Source organism: Pan troglodytes, chromosome 5 (assembly GCF_028858775.2).
Source record: "Pan troglodytes isolate AG18354 chromosome 5, NHGRI_mPanTro3-v2.0_pri, whole genome shotgun sequence".
NCBI classification, from domain to species: Eukaryota; Metazoa; Chordata; class Mammalia; order Primates; family Hominidae; genus Pan; species Pan troglodytes.
In genome coordinates this window covers 149494103-149513915 of record NC_072403.2, presented here as the reverse complement: position 1 = coordinate 149513915, position 19813 = coordinate 149494103, and the positions used below count along the sequence as shown (strand labels likewise).

At 37.7% G+C, this 19813-nt stretch overlaps 1 long non-coding RNA gene across 1 annotated transcript; it reads right to left on the bottom strand.

The window, feature by feature from the left end:
* Positions 1–259: 259 nt before the first annotated feature.
* LOC134810250 (uncharacterized) lies at positions 260–10322 on the bottom strand. Its single transcript, XR_010157852.1, has 4 exons — positions 10190–10322; positions 6743–6832; positions 2672–2750; positions 260–869 (listed from the first exon to the last, which is right to left on the bottom strand). It is a non-coding gene; the product is annotated as an uncharacterized LOC134810250 (long non-coding RNA).
* Between the last annotated feature and the right edge of the window lie 9491 nt (positions 10323–19813).

Here is a 19813-nt window from a genome sequence, read left to right as displayed (position 1 = left end):
TCAATTTTGAAAGCCATAGGCCTGTAAGACATGAATTCCATCAAGATGATAAATTGCATGCTAATCACATCCATCTGTAGTACTTTGAGGGAGAGAGTGAGCAGAAGGTTAGCACTAAATCTTTATTATAATTTGAAGAGATTTATTGAAGAACCCATATCATACCCCTAGTAGTACAAAACCACTGCACCAAACAAACAAACAAACAAAAAAAACCAAATTCCAAAGAATAAATGAATTCAAGAGAACATCACGGAATGCTTTGCTATATTCATTCATTTATTCATTCAATGCATACTGAGCACCAGTCCTGTACCAGACATCTAAGACCATGGTCTTAGATGTTGGGATACTGCAGTGAGCAATGTAGACACAGTGTACCAGGAGTTTATAGTCTATATAAGACTATTCTTGCTGCATTAACTCTAAAAAATAAAAAAAAAGAACTCCTTAGTTTATAAGGCAGAGAATTTTGGCAATATCCAAGCACATTTTAAAGAGACTTCCTAGTATATAAACTACTTCCTGTTGCTATGTGCGATGCTATGTTGGGCAACTATTTTCAGGCCATTAGTTCTATCAGTAAATAATTTCCTCTTTAAATTTAGTTTGTTTTGTAAACGTTTTAAAAGAATTAATGTACAAGAAATAGCGAGGTACTAGCTTTTAAATGAATAAATATGGCTCGCAGCATTGTGAAGGAGCATGTGAGGAATGTTTGGCTCTGCAGAAGGCAGCAGGTCTTCTCCAGTCTCAGGTGTGAACATCCAAGTAGACTGAGTTGCATTATCTATTAGAATTTATCACTGCTTCTGTGGATGCAATAATCATGATGAAAAAGGATCCTTCACAGCACAGCTTCCTCCTCTCTGAAACAAGAAAGACTTGATTTGAACAAGATTGAGATAAATTAGTATCTAAAATCTCAGTCCTCCCCTACCTTCCAGAAGCTGAGAGAGCCTGATAGAACAATAAGAGGAGACAATTATAGCTCCTATTTCCCTGACACACAGCCCACACCCAAAGCCGCCTATTGAAAGGAAAATCCTCCTCATCCAATGACATCATATAAACATATGTGAAACAATGGAAAGTGCTGAATAGAGACCTTTATACAATTATTCTAAGGTAATTTGACAAGCTAAAGAGACAGTATGTTTCCCAAGCATGTTTCCTACCCCTGGTATGAAGATGTTGGAGTCACTTTATGATCTAGGTTCAAACAACATTCCAGTTTCATCTCGACCCTCCCCACAGCAGACCAATGGCTTACTAAAGATTCTTCAGGTTACAACTATCAGAAACCAAACAAGTATTTCTACACAAAAAAGGCATTTATTAAAAGAATATTAACATATCTCCTGGAATCCAAGGAAGAGGAAAACTCCCCAGGCTCTGGAAGATCCAGGAACTTCCACAAAGGGAAGTTCCGTTCCTCTGCCATGAACATGGCTCAGCTCCCAGCAACCTTAGTTCTAAATTCCAAAATCGTAAGAAGAAAAATCCAAATGACCCAGCCAATATTTTCTTTCAGACTCAGGCAAGGCTGGTCCCTGCCCTGGGCTCCACACTTCAGAGGGCCCTGGGTATGACAAAACTATGAAAAAAAAGGTATTAAAAAACAGATGGGTCTCTTTATCACTGGGATTCTGCATGTAGTTCTTGGTGCAACACAAGCAGTAATTCTAAATCCTCAGGGAAACATTTCTCTATGTATCTTGTCTTAGGATCTTAAGTACAAGGCAACCACATTTGGATTCCATGAGACTTTCTGGATTGTGCTGCTGTGGATGCTTGAGGCAAACAGTGCTTTAGAGTGCAGGGGAGATTTGAGTAGCTCTTGCACATAGAAAACAATAAAGGCAAATAAATTAACTTGTAAAATCCATGTTATCAGATACCATAAATAGAATAGATTCCCTTATAATGAAAGTCTGTTTCCCAATGGCGCTGAACATCTATTCATTTATTTCTCTTCTTGTTACCATTTGCAGCTCCAGAGGCACTTATGATTTTAGGGTGGTATTCATAATAGTTAACATGTAGCAGCTGAGAAACATTTTGGAATGTTAAACAAATCATATTGCTTTGAAATTTGTATATATATAGGTCTATAATATCACTTAAACATAGTATTAATTCTTTTCATTGTCAACTAGTTGGACATTAAATGGTAAAATTACAAACAGTATTGTTTTTATGAAACAACAAAATTTTATTAAAATTATAAAAATTTTAAAATTCAGCTTGATTTAACTAATTTTGAATAAAATTATACAATCCATCAATTACAATTTGTGTTTTACTGCTTAATTGTAAGAAATGATTTTAAATATTTTAGAAGAAAACACTTCCTTTGGAAAACTACATTTAATTTTTAAAATTGTATATATATTCTAAGTTGCAATTTTGAATGAACATGTGGTAAAATTACATTTAATTTTTTAATCTTTTAGATCCTTAGGAATGACTACAGTCAAAATCACAAAAGAAGTAGAAAATGTAAAAGTAACCCCAAAATAGAAAGAAGAAATAAAGAATCTTCAAAGAGGATGTTTTCTTAAATTTTTTAAACTCCCAACTAAATTGAACAAATGTATGTTAAGCATAATCTACATAAGATTTATGAATAAGATATTACAAATTCTATATACACTGAGGTTTTACTTACTGTTAAAAACAATGGAAATGTACAAGAAATTGTCCCAGTCAAATCCACGACTTGTATGCCCCTGATGAAATTCCTGCAACTAAGAAAATTCAATAATTCACATTTTAAAATATGAATATTTCTTATCAAATGAAGATTTAATTACTTATCAAAACAAAGAAGATTTGAAAAGATATTCATATCAAAATCACAACCCAAAAACATCAAATGCAACTCTGCATTTCCCTTTAAAAGATGCAAAAAAAATGACATTCATGCATTATAAGTTGAATGAGAAAGACAGAACCTCTGGAACTTTACTGTTTATTAGACGATGATCCTAGAAAACAGTCCATGTGAACTTTCTGACAGTGTGAGAATGTTTCTTGCAAAATACACTCTGCAGCAAATAAACAATTTTGATTTTTCATTGCCTGAACATTGCAGAAAATGTTATACTCCATTTTATATCAAAATTCTCTCAAATGGAGAGAAAAATGTTAAAACTGACTTACATTTTAATGTCAAAAACAAAATACTGTGTTACTACTGTCAAATGCTTCACAACTAATCTTCAAAATGAAGGTATTTGTTGCTAACAACATTTAGGATCTCAATTAAAAGAACACAAATGTATCAGTTGTGCATATATACATAAACACACAAAACAAAATGTACAATTACTAGAACTTTTTAAAAATTTAAACAGCAAAAATTGATAGTACTCTGTAAAGAAAGACATAGGATATTAGCATGATATATTTTTAAAAAATGTTATGTATTTCATATTTATCCCAAGCTTTTCATAACACAAACAACAAACATTTTCAGAAAACACTGGAAAATGTTTAGTTTAAATAGAAATTATTGAGAAAAGTTATGCTATGATGTTTGAACATGTAAGCTGAATAAAAATAAACAAATGTCAAAGATCAGAAAGTTGTAGATTTGTGGTCTTATTTCTAAGATCTCTATTCTATTCCATTGAAAGGATTCCCTATTTAATAAACGGTGTTGGGAAAACTGGCTAGCCACACGCAGAAAATTGAAACTAGACCCCTTCCTTACACCTCATACAAAACTCAACTCAAGATGGATTGAAGACTTAAATGTAAAATCCAAAACTGTAAAAATCCTAGAAGAAAATCTAGGCAATACCATTCAGCACATAGGCACAGTCAAAGATTTCACAACAAAATCACCAAAAGCAATTGCAACAAAAGCAAAAATTGACAAATGGGACCCAATTAAACTAAAGAGCTTCTGTGCAGCAACAGAAACTATCATCAGAGTGACAGAGATCCTACAGAATGGGAGAAAATTTTTGCAATCTATCCATCTGACAAAGGTCTAATAGCCAGAATCTACAAGGAACTTAAACAAATTTACAAGAAAAAAACAAGCAACCCCATTAAAAATTGGGCAAAAGACATGAACAGCCCCTGCTCAAAAGAAGACATTTATGTGGCCAAGAAACATATGCAAAAAGCTCAACATCACTGATCATTAGAGAATGCAAATCAAAACCACCACAATGAGATACCATCTCAAGCCAGTCAGAATGGCGATTATTAAAAAGTCAAGGAACAACAGGTGCTGGTAAGGCTGTGGAGAAATAGGAATGCTTTTATACTGTTAAAGGGAATGTAAATTAGTTCAACCACTGTGGAAGACAGTGTGGTGATTCCTCAAAGACCTACAGAACCAAAAATAACATTTGACTCGGCAATCCCATTACTGAGTATATACTCAAAGGAATATAGATCATTTTATTATAAAGATGCATGCATGCATGCATATTTTCATTGCAGCATTATTCACAATAGCAAAGACATGGAATCAACCCAAATGCCCATCAGTGATAGACTGGATAAAGAAAATGTGGTACATATACACCGTGGAATACTATGCAGCAATAAAAGGAACAAGATCATGTCCTTTGCAGGGATATGGATGGAGCTGGAAGCCATTATCTTCAGCAGACTAACATAGGAACAGAAAACCAAACACCGCATGTTCTCACTTATAAGTGGAAGCTGACCAATGAGAACACATGGACACAAAAAAAATGCTATGAATCCCCATGTCCCATTGAGACTTATCTATTATACCACTTCTCACGGTGTATCAATTATTTTCTGTGTGCTGGTCTAGTCCAACAGAGCACAAGCTCTTTAGGGGTAAGGACTATAACTTTTCATGTTCGTTTCTAATATCTAACTCAGACAGAGCCTTCTGCATAGAAAGTACTTAAACATTTATTAAATGAATCAATGAGTTCACAAATAGACAAAATTTCTGACAAATTCAGAGCTTCTAATACTCATATCACATATTAACATTATCATATATAATATATAATATTATATATTACATAATAATATTAGAGAGTTCAGTATAATTTCTTTACATCTTAATGCATCAGAAAGAGCTTTACTAAGCCATTGATACTGAAATTAAAAGCAATTCACATTCACTTTCTTGCTAAATGTTAATTATATTCAAACCTAAAGAAGTCATAAGTCAAGTGAGACGTGATGTTTTCAAACTTGAATAACCTTTTCCTAATTGAATTTTTAAATTATAAATATGGCAATGCTAAGTAAAACCAATATAAACACAAAAGATCATAAAGTGAAAAATAAAAATCTCCTGCCTTCTCAGTCATATAGTCCAAGAGGCAACTACATCTAACAGTTCGGGGAGTTTCCATCCAGATAGTTTTGATGCCTTGAAAATATTTTTTTCCGCATACTCACAACTACCCACAGGTAATTTTTTATTCCATTCTTTCCTTTTCTTTTCTTTTTCTTTCTTTTTTTTTTTTTTACCCAAACTTGAATTGTAGTAGCTAGATTGTCTTGCAAATTGTTTTCATCACTTAAAAATATTTTGCTGTAAACATCTTGCTAGACAGTTTTTACAACGTTCTCTTCAGGTTATTCAGACACTGGATAGCAATAAATTTTTAGAGTTCATTTTCAACATGTGATTATAAGTACTTAAGGAAAACAGGACTATATTATTTCAGTTGAACATCTCACCAAGCTCTTCTCACATTTATTTTCTCAATAATCTCTTGAAATGATGGTTTGGTCTTGAAGTTCTTGGTTATCGAAGCTCAAGTCTCACTGTGACATCACTTGGGAAGTCCAGGCTTATCCGGCTTATCCATGAACAGAAATTGCCCTGGGGATTTCAGATCTACCTCATTTGGAAAATTCAGAAAATTATGTAGAAGTCACATCAAGAAACCTTTGATTTGAAAGTGAACTCATTTATTAACTTTTCTATACATTTTTAAAAAGGAAAGTGTGTATGTAGAAGCATCTCCTTTTTTAAAAAAAGTGCTGGAGGGCTGAAAATATCATTTTCACCTTCATTTAGTCAGGCAAAGAGTTAACCCACAATAAACAAACTACCATGTTACCAAGTAAACATAAGATAGTCAGCTTTACTTAGAAGTTGTTTTCAGTATTTTATTTTAATTCAGCTGAAGGGGAAGCTAGATATTTGGCTAGCAACCTTCAACCTAACAATAAAGAAATCAACACATCTGTTCTATATCTGGCCAGGCTCTGCGGCCCCCTCAAAATTTGACACATTATTATGCTTCTCTGGGCTTCCGTTATGTCATTTCTAAAACAAATGTGTTGGATGAGATGATCTTACTGCTTTCTAAAATTACAATTCAACCAAATTATGACTTCAACAAAAACTGTAATTATTTACTAAGGATAATTTGGTCTATGTTTCCTTGTATTGAACTAATATACAGTTTTTAAAAATAATTTTTAGGGGAAATGATGAGATATATCCCCTAATAATTTAGAAATGTGATGTGATGTCCATTACCCTCTCAGAATTAAGCTATGAAGATAATGCAAAATGGACCAAGACAAAAAGATGAAAAGTTTGACTGAAAATATTAGCACATGTAAAGGAGGGATATATCAAAAGAAAGTTTTTGCCACCTCCGTCTTCCCCATCTCACCACCAGGGAAAATAGGGAAGGGTTTAAGGAATAAGGGAGGCACAGGAGAGAGGGAAGGGTCAAGGTCAATGGGAGGTGAGTGTGGCTGCCGTCCTCACCTGGTGCTCTCCACTGCTGGAGACAACAATGATCTTGGTCGTACGGACTGCTCACATGCTCAGCCAGCAGAGAGAGCCATTTGCCATCCCCTGAGAAAGTAAACATTCCTCCAGTCATCCATCAGTTTAGAATAACAGACATGATTATAAAGCCAGCCACAATATTTATGGGAAACAATGTTTCTCCTAAGGACCACAGCTATAAAGTGTCACGCAACCTTCCTTCTTCTTTGAAGGATTACTGCCTTCTTACTCATGAAGAAACATGTTTATCTAACATCATAGACTATCAAAATGTCACGTTTGAAATAGTATCATTAAGGATGAAATATTCCATTCTTGCCCGGAGGATCTCAGTCACCTTGACCCAGTGAAGCAGCCTCCATTTCCAAGCCAGTTGTAGAGCTTCAGATAAGGGGTGTCTAGACACAATATTCAACATCAATCTTAACTTTGTAGTTTTTAAGGAAACAGGGCCTGAAGTCCATGTCATGGTCCAGACTTGATATTGATCCTCTACTCAAAGTCTTATTTTGTTTTGAGCCTATCAAAGCACTGCTTCATTTAATGTTCACCTTAATTACACCCTTCCTTCAAATTCTATAATAACTGAGCTTTTTCCTTGTTTGGAAATGGTTCTATAAACTTAATTTTTCAGACTTCAGGTCTGTTCCTTTTGGTTCTAGGCTGATGGGCTAGGACATCTTGTAGATCTACCATAGTAGAGAATGCTCTGTGTGATTGTCATGTTTCTCATTATAAGTTAATTCTTTTAACTTTTAAAAAATGTTGATTCTTGCTTATAGTAGGTCTGCCCCCAAGAGATAGACACCCTATTGGGAAACAAGAAAATCATTTAATTTTAAGCCCACCAGGTGTCAAAGCACTATATCTTTAAATAAGTAATGAATGAGCACTTGGTAGGCTTTAGAAGACAGCCCCAGAGACCACCTTGTGTGGACAAGTATATATTCCTCTAACTTCTACACCTTCCGGAATGATAGGAACACTAAATACTGATAATATTGTGGCTCACTGAGCTGCAGAAATTTGGCAGAACTTTTGTCTGTGGAAATGATAAAATTGACACGAAAATTTGGAGGGAGAAAAGTGCTTCATGATTTGGAGATCAATTTATAAAAAAAGTTTTTAAACAGAAAAAGAAATTCACAAAGTATCCTCTCTAGGGTTTCTCTAAACACAGAGATTCCATTGAGTACGTTTTTCCACACTGGCCTTTGTTCGGTGCTTTGTTTCTGTGGAGAGGCTGCAGGAACTGCTGTGGGGCTGAAATGGGTCCTGACTTCAAACTGAACAGCGTATTCAAGATTTTGTTTGAATATGACTTGCTACCAAAAAAGAAAGTTTGGAAATCACTGACGTAGCACTGTTTTTATATCATCTATTACATAAGCAGGACACACTGGTTTTAGAATCACAGTAACCATCAATGTTCCCGATTGCCCATGTGGGGAAAAAATGTCATTCTCAAGAACTTTGGCTTTGAATGGGTGGTTGGGAGCCCACTGGGACTAGAGCTTAGTTCCAACCTTTCTGATTTACTTAAATTGTCCTGTAAGAAGATATCATGATGAAATTTAGTTTCTATCCAACAGACGGCAGTGGTAAAACTGTTAGCTTGGAAGGGATGTCGCCCTGAAGGACTGAGTACTGAGGATGGGCATGTTAAGTTTGGAAGCAGGAAATGAGCATAAATGTCATTTGGCTCTTTCTTTTTGCCTAGAACCAAATAGCCACATTGTTTTGTTCAGTGCCCAGAGGTTCAATACCACTCTTTTCTTGCTTTTCACTCATCAGCCTAGCCACCCACCTATACTGCCTTCTTTTTATACTGGAAATAGGAGTTTTCTCTTTGAGATCCAGGTTAACCGCTGCCCAGAAGGCCCCAAGACTCTGATGAGCAATGCACCCTCGATGTGACTGCTCTCTCCCGGGCTTTGGGATACATGTAAGGTTCTCTGGGAGACAGGATGGGAACTGTGCTGGCCCTTGCACATCACTATTTACAACTTTAGGCTTCAGTTAAGTCCTGAAAGAAGCATTAAATTTGCAAATGGTAGTAAGCTCTGCCTAATGAAAGATGGCATCAATTAAACAACATTGTGTGTGTTTAACCTATAAAATCTCTTAGAACACAAAAACAAAGATCACAATAAAAACTTCTAACATTAATATCATGCATAAATATTTACTATTTAATATAACAAAGATATTTCCTTAAAAAGCCCTAAGGAATTTTGAAATTAGGCATCACATGCTCATTTTTCTATACATTACAATTTTTTTTTTTAATAGTAGAATGAATGATGGCTGTGAAGAGGCAACTCAGTTGGGATTCCCAAATCCCCAGATTCCACGCCTGGCTCTGCTGTCAATGAGGGTGTGTTTCTTATCCTTACTGAGTCAGTTTCCCTCCAACTTGAAAAATTTAAGAATCTATAATTACTGATTCTCATGTCTTAAGTGTGGACTAAGTAGCTTAATCCAACGCAGATAGTTGGAACTTCACATTAATGTTACTTTAGAGTAGCGGTTAACAAACTGGACTCATGGGTCATATTTAGTTCTTTGCCTGTTTTGGTAAATAAAATTTTATTAAAACAACCACACCTAGTCATTTATACATTGTCTAGAGCTGCTTTCCCAGTACATCGGTAAAGTGGAATAGTTGCAATGAGAGCTTGTGTCCCACAAAGCCTAAAATATTTATCCTTTGCAGAAAAAGTTTGCTCACTGCTGCTTTAGAGAAATTAAATGTGATTCTTTAAATGAATCATCAATAACAAAGAACTTATTTCATCTCCCTACTAAAAGATTATAGAATGATCAGAAAAGGAAATCAAGAGAAATAGAAGCATTGAGTCAACCAGATGAGAACCCAGCTACAATCTTTACTGCCAGTTGAATATTGCTTCATACGTTATTATTATCATTATTAATATTATTAGTAGTAGTACTTGAGATGGAGTCTTACTTTATCACCCAGGTTGGAGTGCAGTGGTGTATGATCTTGGCTCACTGCAACTTCCGCCTCCTGGGTTCAAGTGATTCTCCTGCCTCAGCCTCCCAAGTAGCTGGGATTACAGGTGCACACCACCACGCCTGGCTAATCTTTGTATTTTTAGTAGAGATGGGGTTTCACCATGTTGGCCAGGCTGGTCTTGAGCTCCTGACCTCAGGTGATCTGCCCATCTTGGCCTTACAAAGTGCTGGGATTGCAGGTGTGAGCCACCGCACTTGGCCATTTCATACATTATTAATTGAAAAAAGATAAAGAAGTAAAATATTTAATTTTTGTTATTTCTTTTTCTCGAGTTTAATCACATTTCTTTTAGGCTTGAACTAACATTTGTAGGAAGAGAGTCAGTAGTTGCATAGAACGGGGGCATGCATTTGGTTTTCATTTCATTATTAGCTTCCCCTTACCTGTGGCTCTTCCAAGGGTTCTGTCCCTGGTGCTCCTTTTTGCAATCTCTCCAAATAGGAGTTACAGTTCTAAGAACACATTAAGCCTTCTCCCAGTCATTGTATAAATTCAAGATGTTCTTCTTTCATTTGTCTGAAAACACAATTTAAGCATCAGCTTCTTGGTTACCTGCCTCTGGACAAAAAAGTACCTCAAGCCTACTAGAGACTACATATCTGCTGCATGTATCACGGGTTGTGACTTTTTTTCTAAATAGCAGATCTTCCACGGCAGGGCCAATGTCTCTGCAGTTTGCTTACCCTTTCCCCATCTTCACAACGTGAATGCTTGAGTTGTGGGTTCAAGACAGGAAAAATGGGACAGGTGGCGCCTTATCAATTCCCCTTTAATAAGAAATCCGAAAGCTTTCTCTGAAGCTTTCAGCAGGTTAAGGTTTCTTCTCATTGGCTAGACCTGTATCTCCCGGCTCCACCTAGTGGCTAGCATGTTTTCCTGGGGACATCCCTGCCCTAACAAAATTGGGGTTTTGTTAGCACCTGAGAAATGAGAGAAGGGATCGAGGGAAGGCAACTAACAGCATAGACCACAAAATTGTAGAACTCATCTTGGATAAAGTGAATCACATAGACAAATGTGGATATAAAAATAATTTTTTGGCCAGGCGAGGTGGCTCACTCCTGTAATCCCAGCATTTTGGGAGGCCAAGGTGGGTTGATCACGAGGTCAAGAGATCGAGATCATCCTGGCCAAAATGGCGAAACCCCGCCTCTACTAAAAACACAAAAATTAGCTGGGTGTGGTGGTGCAGGCCTGTTGTCCCAGCTGCTCATGAGGCTGAGGCAGGAGAATCACTGGAACCTGGGAGGCAGAGGTTGCAGTGAGCCAAGATCGTGCCACTGCACTTCAGCCTGGCGACAGAGCGAGACTCTGCCTCAAAATAATAATAATAATAATAACGATAATTTTTTGCCCAGTCCTTTGGGAGGCCAGGGGTTTGAGAACAGCTTGGGCAACATATCAAGACACCATCTCCACAAAAAAATAAAAGTTAGCCGGGCATGGTGGTGTGAGCCTGTAGTTCTAGCTACTTGGGAGGCTGAGGTGGGAGGATCACTCGAGCCCAGGAGTTCAAGTCTGTAGTGAGCTATGATCGTGCTTGTGCACTCCAGCCTGGGCAACAGAGTGAGACCCTGCCTCCAGTAATTTTTTATATTGTGTTTAATGTTATGGGAATTATTCACTAACCCAACAAATATTTGTTAAACACCCAAAATGTTATAGGTCTAAAAACTCTTCTCTGGATCCATTTTGATTCAAAATGATCTAACCTAAACCAAATAATGAAGGTATATTTTAATATTCTTTATAGCATACCACATTGGTCAAAACCAGTCAATTCTTTTCACAGTTATGTTTAATGAAAGAAAACACATAGAAAAACAAAGATGTTGAGTAATGAGGTGGAAACAGAGCCCCACCCCACCCCCCGCCAATTCACTAGATCAATTAATGACTGAAAAGGCTTTTCCTAAAATTTAAAAACAAATTGACTTGAGACTGAGATTAAGGTAAAAAGGAAAGGCCCTTCTCCCTCTCAGTCTTTGGCGGTGAAACAAAGAGATCAGTTGGAATTTCACAGAATTAATGGGATAGCTCTTGTTTTCTGATCAATAATGAATAACCTGGATGAAATAAAACTCTCTTCTTTGCTAAGGTGCTTTTTCTCCCTTTTGATGAACTAATAATCATTTACCTGCAGCAATGCAGATTTATTAGCACAGAAATGTTATTCATGTTCAGAAAGAACAATGCATTAAAAATAGGAACAGAAAGAGGTGGACTAAGCAGATGGTATTCTGGACTTTGAGCCCCAGAGTAAAAATTTAACCCTCTATTGTCACAACCTCCAAGGGACTATCCAACTCCTTTTATTTCACTGGAATTCAATTGTATTGACTGTTTTCAAATAAATGGGTAATTGACTGAGGATCAAAAATCTTTTGTGATATGTTGAAGACTTTTACCACAAAGTTTTTTTTTTTTTTAACAGAATTCAGTTGGCCTGTTAGAGATTGGAATAGTCGAAACAAAGAAAATTCCCAAGGATTCCAGGATTCTGTGTCACACACTGTTGTCTAGATCTCTAGGTTTTGTTACCTTAACTGTTTAAAGTCTTTCCCAGGTACAGTGTGAATGGAGCATAGAGGATTGTTTTCCACAACTCCCTGGTTAATCGTACAGCATTCTTATCACTAGGGTTCTGGGAATCAGGTGGAGTCAGGAACCAGAACATTGCTGGGAGGTGGCAAGGCACCTGACGAGCCTTTAAAAACTACCAATGCCTGCCCCTCGACAGCTTGGTGAATGTGGTCAATTTCATCAGCTAAAAGAATAAGAATTTTTAATAAAATCATAAAGGTATTAACTGATTGAAACATAAAGGCCTCCTTTTATGCATACAATTTCCTTGTATAACATACCTGGAAAGTAGTCAGGAAAACATTGAACACCAGCAATCATAGGAATTTAATTATTTCTCAAAACAACTCATTTAATTTTCTAGCAAATTTAGTAGTTTGGAATATTATTTTTAAATTAATACCTATCTATTTTCCTTTAATTCATGCAGTGTCCAAGTTCTGCCCTTTCAAAACAGGAAAAGTAAATCTTAGCTTCTACATCTCAGCCCTTCAGTTGTTTAATGGCACACATCCACCTTTCTTAAATAAATCCTGGATATTTGCATAATCACTTTTTAGATAGCTGAGTTTCAAATCCCATCACTGTCCTGGATACATTTCTAAAGGAAAAGCTCCTAATGGTCAATATTTAATTTAAAGCAGTGGCTAGGGTTCTGATTTAGTTGTTTTGGGTTAGGGCTCAGAGACATTGGTAGTCATCTAAGTTCCCCAGGTGATTCTAATTTGCAGCCAGGGAAGAGACTCCCTGAAGGTTAGTGGCCCAGCTCTGAACTTGGACCCTCTGGTGAGAGGTCCCTTGGAAAGAGCTTCAAATAGGCAAATGAAATTGCTACTTTTCTTGTTCTAGACACAAATTCTGGTAGGCAATCCAAGTCACACATGCAATGTTAGTGACAGTTAGATACACTCTGGCTCATATGGAGCTTAAGGTCAGTCCAAACACTTAGATATTTGTCCCATGAATTTCCATTAAGTTACACCTTCCTGGTTTTGTATATGTGAAGCTGATCTTTGACTCTAAGTCTGGAGTTTTTTGGTTTTTCCTTTTGTTTGGTTTTACTTATTGCCTGTAACTATATTAGTAGTTGTATCAAAGAAAATAATAGCTGAGCGCTAAACATGGCCTATGCGTGGGGCTAAATGCATTGTCATTTAATCCATTATTTTATTGAATCTCCACAGCAATCCTATGGGAATGATAATCTCACAATCCCCCATTTCACAGCTGAGAAAACTGAGACCTAGACAACAAATTAGATTGGGTCCGTCACGCTAGTCTGTAAAAGCCCTTTGAGGATTCTAATTCTGTCACACTGGTGTAAAATTTTTTCTATATGTATATCCTCCTTCCTACCGCAAATGTCAGCTTTTCATCAGCACCCACAGATGTGATCTCTGTACCATATAAATCCCCTTCAGTTAGCTGTGAAAATGTGGAACAGGAGGGAGTCTCAGTGCTGAGTCTGACCATGAGAGACCTCCAACCAGGATCCTTTAACCTGCATGTTAGAGCTACATCAGTGCAAGCAACTCATACCCATCAACATAGGCATATTTTCCCCACTGTCTGCAAGGATGTCATGGGACTCTAGGTCAATGCCATGCCAAATCTCTATTCACTGCTCTTACTTCTCCAGTAAACCCATCAATCAAGGCAATGAGCACCGTCCAGATGCACGTGCTCTAATGAACCAGATGCTCCCTCCCAGAAATCATTATGTCTCCCCAGGGTCACCATGTCATTACATCACAGACCATCCTTTTAATACATTTCCCTAGAATTTTATCTAATACCAATATCAGTCTTGCTGATCTATAGTCTGCAGAGTCCAAATCAATATGTTATGTGCTACTTTTTTTCTTTTTTGAGTATCTCCCTTGCTCTATGTGCTACTAAAAGATCATTTTTGGCAGTTAAGAAACCACTTCTCTCTGTTTTCACTCTAATGTGCCTGAGCCACAGAGAACTGACTACATTTGATAGGCTCCATTTGATTAGTGTTATATTTTCCAAAAATTCCCAACAAATCTTGGATTTCCATTGACTTACCTTTCTCTCTCTGAACAGCCTTCTCTACAGAAAATACTGAACTGGGGATGATCTGCTTTCTGTCTGATATCTGTCAACATTACCTCACTTGCTCCAGGCAGTAGGCAAATTGCTTCCTTGTTCTTCTTGCTCAAATAAAACTTAAAACCCCCATTGTAATTTCCCTTCACATTTTCCTAATATTGAGTTTTGTATCCTTTTCAAGTCTTAGCTTATTCTGGGTGGTAGCCTTCCTGACACCTTAAGCTCATAATTGCATGCTAAGTAAACATTTGAACCAAAACTATGAATACAAAGCTAAATAATGAGTCAGATAGAAATTCCAACATCAAGACGAAATGTGTTATCCGTACAATCTTTCTTCTTTTATGAACAGGTGGACCACCTCCATACCAAATTCAAAATATCTTACTATGAAGTCACTTTTCTCAGAACTTTCTGAGGAAGTTCAGAGAAGTATGCAAGTATCATTTTTCTTTGTTTTACATGCAAAGAAACAGATCCACCAAATTCTTCCAGAAGCTAGAGAGTGACCAGGGTCATGAGTCACCTGCATATATTTTTGAGTTGAGGGCTCTTTGCAACCATCTCAGCTGATTCTCAGCCACATCCAGCCACATCCAGCATCTGACTAAAACAGCACCTGTCTTTCTAACTGACATAATGAGAAAGAATTACAAGGAAAGCTGACAAGAATGATTCTGTTCTTCCAGGAGCTGAGGGCAACAACAAGAAACCTTATAGGCCACTGTGGTATAACAAAGACTTGGGAAAGCCTACTTATTGTACTGGAAAGTGTTTTATTCCAGAAAGTTATATTGCTATCACTTATGTTTCTGATGTCCTTTCTGATGTCCTCTTATCACCAGCCAAACCCAGGAATTTGGGGATGGCGCTGTTGTAGGAATTTTTCCTTAGTTCAGTTAAAGACAGGGTCCTTGTCACATGACCACAAAAAATTAGGCTTGCAGACAATTTGAGGAGGGCAGGGTTTTTTTGGATGGAAAGGAAAAAAACTCAGCAAAGAGAGAGAGGTTCCTGTTAACAGGCCCCATCTCAGATTGAATCCCCAGGTTGCCACACCGGATGAGGAGAGGCCAGGCTCCCCTCTTGCAAACAGCGTGAACTTCCTGAAGCTCCATGCCAGTGCGCACTCCTCCCAGTGTGCAGACCGGATGGAGTTTTTCTGGGTCCCTCTCCTATTTGGCTGTCTCATTCCCCCTCTGAAGAAGTACATCTAACTGCCTTTAAAAGAAGGATAAGATCAAAGACCAATCTTAACTGCTTTCTACTGACAAGGGACATTGTTTTGGGGAAAATGGCCATCAGAGCTCCCTCAGAGGCCTATCTAAGGGAGCCTGGCAGAATGGGCCATTGTCCAAGGCTCCAGTTGCATGACCATTTGGAGTTTGATGGACTGAAGGGGAGAACAGAAAAACTGGATTATTAGAAAATATGTATCAAAATAAAACAAGGCCGGGGTCGGGGGGCGGGTTAAGGACAACTTAAAAATTCTGAGGCCTTTTACCAGTTTGCACAGGGAGCGGGAGGCCAAAAGCCCAACTGGTGAAAAAAACTTTACCCTTTTGCCAGCATGTTGGGCTTCTGGGTTCCCTTCACCTGAGCCCTGTCCTAAGCCAACCAGTTTGAGGTTTGGTAAATTAACTTTCCCCAGTTTGGAGAATGCATTTGAGGGGAGTGTCCCATAGTACAGAGACACAATTACCCATCAATGAGGAGAGGACAGAGGAGGAAAAAGGAAAGAAGAAAGCATTTTTTTCCAAAGGAGTCCCACGGATTCAAGATGCATTTGAAAGGGATACAGACTGAAGATGAATGGCTACCCACCTAGAAAGAGCAGAACAGGTGTCCCTGGTTCCCTTCTTTTCCTAGCAAATACCAGGATACATGAGGGAGAAAAAGAAGAACATCCTCTTTCCCTCCTCCATCCTTGCATCCCCAAGTCCCAGCAACCTTGGCAGGTGCTGGCCATTGGTGCCAAAGCAGCTTACACTCATGAAGAAGGGAAGGCCTAGAGAATAGGAATTATCTGCTTTTATCTATGTCTCTTTTTCCCCTACATCAGCAGCCTTGGAATTCACTAGACCCCATTTATACCATGGATACTAGCATGATCCTTATCCATGAAATGGAAGGCTTGGCTTAATCGGCAGGAATTAGCCATGCTCACCTGCACTGTGTCTGATAGGACTGAGTTGTTTGCAAAAATAGACTTTAGTTTTATATATGGCCTGATTATTTGCATAAATTGCAGCAAGAATAACTATTTCTACATAGACCTTTTAGATTGGCTTTGATGGAATTCTGTTCCAGAAGGAATCTCAGATGATATCTTTTAAAGCCAAGCCCAACCATGGTTTTATATCCACAAATAACTGTGAGTTGGGTGATCCATTCCTCTTAAGGTCCCAAGATAAACTTGGAGATCCTTGGCCAGTTAGAAAGTGACATTCTTTACTGATCACAGGTCAGGAACCCTGTACAGGGACTGCGTAGACAAGGGTATGAGGACAGTTTTTCCTGCGGGGTTTTATCAGCTCTGCAAGTCAAGCTTGACTCCTTAAAGAGAAGCATACCCTTATAATCAAACCCTTGGTAAAACAACTGGTTTCTCCACTTGCATCCTGTTGCGAAAGAAAAATGGATTCTTACTGCACTGATGCAAACAACTATATTGCCATAAGTTAAGAATACTCACAGATAGTTTCCAAATTCTAGAGGAACCAGGCAGAGAGAGAGAGAGAGACAAATAGGCTCCAAATTTTGTTCACAGGAGTATAGCTTACTCAGTTATTAAAGGCTGTAAATACTTCAAAATAAGTTTTCTTAACCCTGAAAAACAAAACAGGGATCAGCAATATTCCAACAAAAGTTAAAAAGATTGTTTCAGTTTTGAGTTCAGTCCATTAGTTCTAGTTTTGCTTGATATTCGTGAACACTTCAGCTCTTCACGAGTCATGTACATTTTTCCTTTATTCCAATGTTACAATCTCCAAAGTTATCAGAAACCTGTATTTGAGAGGACCTGTCAAAGTTCTATAGCTCAGTATAAACCATCTTTTGAAAAGCAATAAAACAAGACAACCATTGTCTGTGAATAACAAAATGTCCAGGGTAGTTACAGTTAGAAACACAATTGACAAAGAAGTTTGGTTATCTCTGTGATTTACAATAACCTAACATACCAACCTTAATTATGATTGATAGCATATACTCAGACATTAGAATTGTAGAAATCCCATATAATTTTGAGCATATGTTAGCATTACTCACAAAAATATTACCTAAAGGATATTGAACATCATTTTGGCAGTCCCATGTACCTAAACATGTTTACCTCTCTTTTCTGGACACTCCAGGGGCCCTCTGAAGTATCTGAAAAGCCAGGAGTCAGGAAAGACAATTTCGGAACCAAAGTTTGATTTTTGGGAAGCCTGTTAAATTTGTTAGAGGTTTAAAACACTTGATGTTATAAAACAGTATTCCAGGTCACCATAAATTATTTATTTTGCCAAAATGATGACTCAGAAATTTTAAAGAGGCAAAAGCCTTTTATAAACCTTTACAAATTTTGCTAAAGAGCAGATTAGCACCTTAAGAATACTTTGTTGTGCTTTTATTTCAATGCTCAATTTACGGAATAACTTTTTTGAATTTAGTCAATATGTTCACACAGAGAAACTATTCTGTAAGATTAATGTCCACAATCCTTCCACCACTTGTTTTAACCTTTAGCTTTATCTTGTCTAATTCAAAACAATCCTTTACTCCTAGGCAAAAATTTACAGTTTCGTGTCTTTTTATAATCTTTTACTAAAAACACATTTTACTGTTTTCACACACTTTGCATGTAAATCTATTTCCAATAGTTTCAATTATATGTTATAATGGTAACTCCTAGCAGTTTTTAACTTTAATGTAAAACCTGGTAAGTTGTTTTAATTGTGTGCTAGGTGCAGCCAAGGTTTGACTTCTTCCAGCGTAATTAAGGGTGTGGTTAGTTTCATATGTCCCCTGGCATTACCAATTGTGAAGCTGACAAATTGAAACATTCTCAAAAACCAAAAAGGCAGTTTATAACCTTAAAACATTTAGCAACCCTAGTATCTAACCTGCATAATTTAGTCCACCTATTTATATTTTGATGACATCTGCATTTTACCAATAACCTTTACGACTGCCTTATTTCTCAAAGATTAAAGTCGCTTGAACTGAAAGGTACCACAGCTTTTATCTTCCCTTAAAAAAATACTTGATTCAAGTGCTTGTCTTCCTTTAGGTCAAATTAATTAGAGCTCTTTTTACAGACATCATATACATAACACATATATAGCTACACAGACAGGCAGAAGAAAACCCAGTCGCTGGGTGGAGCCCTTTAAGAGACAGGGCTAGGAAAATGTGCAGATATCAAACCAGAAAGGACTCATTCCCTAGGCAGGATTGCTAAACAAAGCCTTGCCATGTGGTTACAGGCCACACCCTCAGGACATACGCCCTCAGGACATAAAACAAGATGGAGGTGTGCAGCAAAGTTTGCTGCTGACCACACAGACATGCAAAGCATACCACATTGGCTACAGCTTAAGACCAACCTCACAAATCCTTTTTCACAATTAAAACTTTACAGAGAATATAAACATAATTAGTCCACATAAATAGGTGGACTAAATTATGATAATGATCCTTATCATTCCTAGCCTAGGAAAATGTCTTCTAAAAGGAAAAATAAACTCATTTAAAAGTTAACTGCTGATGGATTGGAGAAGAAAAAGGGATGCCTGGGGGAAAAACCTCTTGTTCTTACGCAAATAGTTCCTCCACCCTAGAGAGAAGCTTAATTGCTGTATGATGGGGTTGGACTCCCTGGCTGGGGGAAGGGGAGACTCCATGGGTGCCTGGCAGGGAATACCGCCAGCTGCATGGGATCCCTTGGGGCTCAGGCAGCTGCTGTGGCTCATTCCCACCCTTGGCTCATTCCATTGTTAATGGCTGTTGGACACTGTGCACACATGCGGCAGACACAGCCATGCACCCCAGACAGTAGAGAATGGGGAGCAGGGAGCTGCCCCACCCAACTGTCCCATACACATGCCTGTGGCCATTGGGGTGTGTGTGAACCACCTCCGTATTGTAAAAAAAAAAAAAAGTTTTCATGTCATTAATGTCCTGAAAAAAAGAAGAGGAATGCCTATGAAGTGACTGTGAGAGGTTTTGAGTCCCCATTTCACTCACCCCTTCTCAAGCCCTATGTTCTGGGCACCAAAGCTGTTGTAGGACTTTTTCCTTAGTTCAGCTAAAGACAGCGTCCTTGCCACATGACCAAGAAAAATTAATCTCACAGACAGTTT